The following is a 5,364-nucleotide window of genomic DNA, read 5'->3' as shown; positions in this document are numbered from 1 at the left end:
AGTAACACAGCCATATTTTTCAGCCGTTCCTCATAAGGAAATGCGGTCTCCTGGACACATGCGGCGTTTTGCACCTGCACGGCTTTCCCGGGGTATATTCCGGTCTCATCTCAATCATAGTTGCAGCGGTCGCGACTGAGGACATGTACGGCCCAGCAGGCCTGAAGTCTGTCTTTGAAGCTCTTGAAGTTAGTAATGACTGTTGATACTGATCTGTCAGTATCAAAAGTGACGTTTTTGGTTGTAGAAATATCGCTATATGGAATATTAGGCAAAGCTCTGCGTAGGTGGCGTAACTAGTACACATTACAGTAAACAAACATCAATGACACATCATACGTCATTACGTCAATCACATGGCCTACCGTGAAACACGACAATCGAAAGTTCGATTTCTGCCTCTCTATCACTCTTGCATATTCGAGCAATAAAGAGGCAGATAACTAAATTTAGATTTTCGCGTTTACCGGTAGGCCCTTGTTAACAACAAATGTCATATATTTTATTGTCTGTGAAAACTTGTCAAAAAACAGTTTAAGGCACAGTATGTATAAGTTAGTCTATGAATTTACTAGAGTACTACTGCTGCACTTTGGTGGCAGAACATTGCAGTAATATCCCCTATTGTCATTGACAGATCGGTATCATATGAGTCGCTTAAATTCAAACTCGGGTAAATCCATCTGTCTGTCGATTTTGGTATTAAGAAAAGGTAATAGGGTAGAGATTTGCTGAGAGGGTCGAATGGATTTACCCGAGTTTGAAGTTAAGCGACACATATCGGAAACAGATGGAATAACCAAAACTCGAATTGACCTGTTGTGGTTGACACAAATAGCCGTACCATGGAGTTGATATTTGGCATTTACGTAAGAGACTGTGTGGACTCGTTAGTACTCCATCTCTATCTTACTAATACGTCAGTGCGAGCGAGATGGACTGCAATCGAGTTCATGCAGTTGCTAACGTAAACGTCAAGTGTCAACTGGTGGTAGGTACTTTGGTGGACAATTTCTCCCAATTGAGTTTGCTTTGGGTAGCTAAAAAAACGTGTCTGTTATTATTTTAGACTACTCTATAATATATACATAATCAAATCGGAGCCGGACAGTTGGGTACCTTTCCTTGTACTTCTCTTCAACCCTCATTTCAACCCCTTAGGGATTCAATACCAGGATAAAAATTATATATTTTTTTGGGGAACAAAACATCAAAACTTTCATATTTATAATGTTAGAAGAATTCCGCTCTTAAATGGACGAGGTTGTCTTCACGTTGCGGATGGGATGGATACGAATCCGGACTACGCTCGGGTGTGCGAGTAAGACATTGCCCCTTGCATTGATTCCTTCATAGTGCTGTCTCACTTACACACTGGATAACACTGATAACCGCATAACAGCTTGATAAATTTTCCAGCACGGGCGGAGCACAGGCATGCAGGGTGTCATGCAACTGGTGTCGCTTTTGTGTACGCTAGTCCTGGCAATCGTTTTTGGGACTATCACTGGTGAGTATTTTAACCTTTTAACCGCCATAGAACTTTTCATTGAGCGTCACGTGCTCGTGTCGCCGGCGGTACGAAGTTACCTACACGAAATTTTGTCTTATTTGTCAGACCGCGGCAAAATGAGCCCGATTTTGTATATCTTATATTGATATAGGTATAAGAAGACCGCCGTAGTCTGATGACTACGGCGGTTAAAAGGTTAATATTGAAACGAATATGCATGAAATATAATTTAGTTTCTAGAACGTAGGATTGTTGATCGTATAGTTTACGATAAAAACCGCAGTTTGGTGATCCCAACGATTTTCAGTTGCGGCGACTTTAAGACCTTTTCTAGTGTGGGTTTACCCTAGTGTTGGTAGGAACTGTAGTCTAAAAATTTAGAGTCTAAATTTGAGGAACTCGACTCGTTTTACGAGGCTCAGCGCTTAAAAAACTTAGTCGAGACGAGTCAAAAAGTTCAATAAAGCTTTTTTTAAGCGCAACTCCAAAATAGACTAATCTCCGAGTAAAGACTCCGTCATCAGTTTTGTAAGTTTTATCTAAATAGGACTAGTGTAGTAGTTACTAGTTAACCCAAACCGCATCAGAACCCAACCCAGACTTGAACTTTGCTTTTTTTTTTACCATGCATTATGTTAAAAAAATGTGAGTTCTGAAGAGGATTAAAGTTTATATATAAAAGACTAATAAGATCGAGCTTTTACTTAATTATATGAGCCTGAAAACAGACACAGTCTAGTCTTAAAGCAGAGGACTCAAAGGACTTAAGTCTTAACCAACACTAGGTACCTACGTATATAGTCTTTAGTTTTCAAGCTGGCCCTTATACGGCTAACTAATTGTCTAATATAGTAACACCGCACGTGCTACTTACCTACTTGCATAAAAAACGGTCGGTCACTTTACCCGGTTATGGAATTACAACTCCTATGGAAAGTGCAATAAGATTCAAAATGAACAAATGGAAAAATAATTTGACAGACCCTTTTTTTGCAGGTGCATGTGCGGTTTTACTTAACGATAGACTAAGGATTTGCCGTTTGGGCCAGCTACAAAACGAACGACTATACTATCATCTATTCTGTGACAGTATGTTGAAGGACACTTCTTTTTTCAGGTTGCATAACCAGATTGAAGATATTTGAACCTTTAACAAAGGTACACCAGTTTAATGACGAGCACTTTTGGGAGATTCCTTAAGACGAAAGTGGAGGACCCGCGCGAAATCGCCTTTTCATACAAACGTATTTTCCTCTCTGAATATTGACATAATAAAAATATTTTGCTAAATATATTTGTATAACTTGTATATTAACCACAGCTATGCCCCTACGTTTGATTTTTTCGAATGTGTAATTATTTTAAGAGCTAGGAGCATTAAAAAAATTGTATGAATCTGTTTTTCGCTCCTACTTTTTGCACTAATCTAAAATCAAATAAAGTCAAAACGTAAGGGCATGGCTATGGCTACTATACTTGAAATGATGTAAAACAATTTTTCATAATATCAATATCCAGAGAGGAAACTGGGGACTACGTTTGTATGGAGAATCGGCCGTCCCTCTTAATTTACTTAAATAGTTCTCTAATTCCTTGGTAGGAATTAAAAATAGGCAACACTTAATTGCGGGATCTCAAAAACTGTATGATACTAGATGATTTTGGGGTCGTGATCCCGAATGTCAAAAATGTGTTAAGATGGACATAATAAACAAATTTCCCCATGGGACTAACCACAAAATCGTGAAAATAAATGTATGTCCCTTAAGGGCCCGAAATAGACGAAATGTGTTAAATGTATGGGCCCAGGAGTATATTTTTGTCACGATGTTCATATCGTTCCATGGGAATATTGTTCAGTGTGACCATCTCAATACATTTTTGATATTGAGGAGCACGACCGTGAAATCTAGGTAAGTTGTTTTTGTCATGTTCGAATAATGAGCATATTTTTTGTCATGGGTTCGAATAATGAGCATATTTTTCATCATGGGTTCGAATAATGAGCATATTTTTTGTCATTTAACCTGAACCACTAAAATACACCCGATTTTTCGTCACTTTTTATGTGGAAATTATGGGTCATGTATAAAACGGTTTTGAGATATTCAATATTAATATTGAAAAATAAAAGACATTTGAAAAAAACTTACCATTAACGGTATCGGCCTGTCGGTTAGAACAAATTTTTGACAGTTCCGAACAACTGACAGGCCGATACCGTCCGGCGGACTGTTAATCAGTGGGCCCCTAACTTACCATGCTTCTATTGCATTATAAAATACAAGCTAATACTATTAGTGATTTTGTATATAAAAACGTTTATGCAATAGGCCCCTGATTAATAAGACAAATTTGTATTTCAGCTTTTTATTTAATGAACTTTTTGTGTCTCATTTTCTAAGAAGTTTCAGTATTACCTGTGCTAATGATTAAATCAATTACGTTGTAATCACAATTATTTTATAGATAATTTTCATCTCAAAATAATGTCAACTGTGTAACCTAAGTGTAACTCGACCAAAGTTTTGTTTTGTTATTGTTTTTTTTTGTATTTGTTTTTGTGAAAATTTAAATAAATACTGTATGAAAACTAAATATCTTATTTGCGTGTTTATTTCAAATGAAATTTTACATCCTGGATATTGGCAGATATATATTTTATAGAGGCCTTAGATAAATAATAATATACATAGAGTATGGTTATTGATGAGGAAGTATTTCTTGTGACGCTGACTGTTACTATAGCTACTCGTTAAGACAATTATAATCTATAACAAATTTTATTTGGTTGGTTAACGAGGTTGCGGTCTCCATCAGATACTCGTATCATAACAAGTTCAAAACCTTAACGAATCGTTAAATCACAGTACGCCTCTTGAGCCCTATCAAATATCAGGAAGTTCTAAAAATACGGTTGAAGGGGGTCATTGAAGAGGGATGGCATTAGTATAGTTTATATGCGAATAAAGTTTATCGGAAAACAAAACAATCAACAGAGCCGCATATAAATTGAACCTAAATATCCAATTGAAAACCCCGATAATTGCTAACAGGGGGCCGATTCCGTTTTACTAATGTGATAAGGTTTTGATCTATTTAATACGGCCTTGAGTATGTGAGTGAGTGATAAATCTCACAAGAACCAAGTGTGAGCGAAATGCCTTAAGACTTTTGGGGGGCTACTCATTACATTTTGACGATAATAATGGGCATTTTCACTTAGCTGTGCACCTTTAACGGCCAGTTAGCAATCGTTACAAAACTGACGGTCAATGTCAAATCCCACACATTTTGTCAGGAATGTAACGGTTAGACGTTACTGAAACACGACTTAAGTCGCGCTTTAAATATGCAAGTTAAAATGAAAATGCCCTAATGATATCTGAATTGTCGGCCCGATTCGAACTTTATGATACGTCAGTTAAAAGATCTAGAAACGATATGGATTAGATATGTGACGTTTCTTCAAACAAAAATGTCACTTTTGACACTGACACATGTAATCCATATCGTTTATAGATCTATTAATTTTATTGACGTATCTTAACCTATTCGACGCCGTGTCAAACACAAAAGCTGTCACTCAGACGCCACGTCACCGAAGTGTCAAAAATGAAATTGAACTTTATGCATATGCACGTACGTCTATGTTGCTCTGTGGTCTGTGACCGATTAATCGGTCTTTGGTGTTGAACTTGCGGTGCGGATATATCGGTCATTGGCGTCCAAAAGGTTAAAGTTCGAATCGGGCAGAATGTCTTTTTGTTATCATCTGTTGCTCGCGCCAATACATGTACGGACGAGTACGAGCGTAATGCACGCACGAATCATAACTAAATGACATCATT

General features: G+C 37.3%; 1 long non-coding RNA gene across 1 annotated transcript; it reads left to right on the top strand.

Moving 5' to 3' along the window:
• Positions 1 to 3,515, top strand: LOC134796921 (uncharacterized). Its single transcript, XR_010145028.1, has 3 exons — positions 1 to 188; positions 1,420 to 1,510; positions 2,631 to 3,515. It is a non-coding gene; the product is annotated as an uncharacterized LOC134796921 (long non-coding RNA).
• Positions 3,516 to 5,364: the final 1,849 nt, after the last annotated feature.

Source organism: Cydia splendana, chromosome 14, assembly GCF_910591565.1.
Source record: "Cydia splendana chromosome 14, ilCydSple1.2, whole genome shotgun sequence".
Taxonomy (NCBI): domain Eukaryota; kingdom Metazoa; phylum Arthropoda; class Insecta; order Lepidoptera; family Tortricidae; genus Cydia; species Cydia splendana.
The sequence above is the reverse complement of the archived record's forward strand: the minus strand, read 5'-3'. Positions and strand labels throughout refer to the sequence as shown.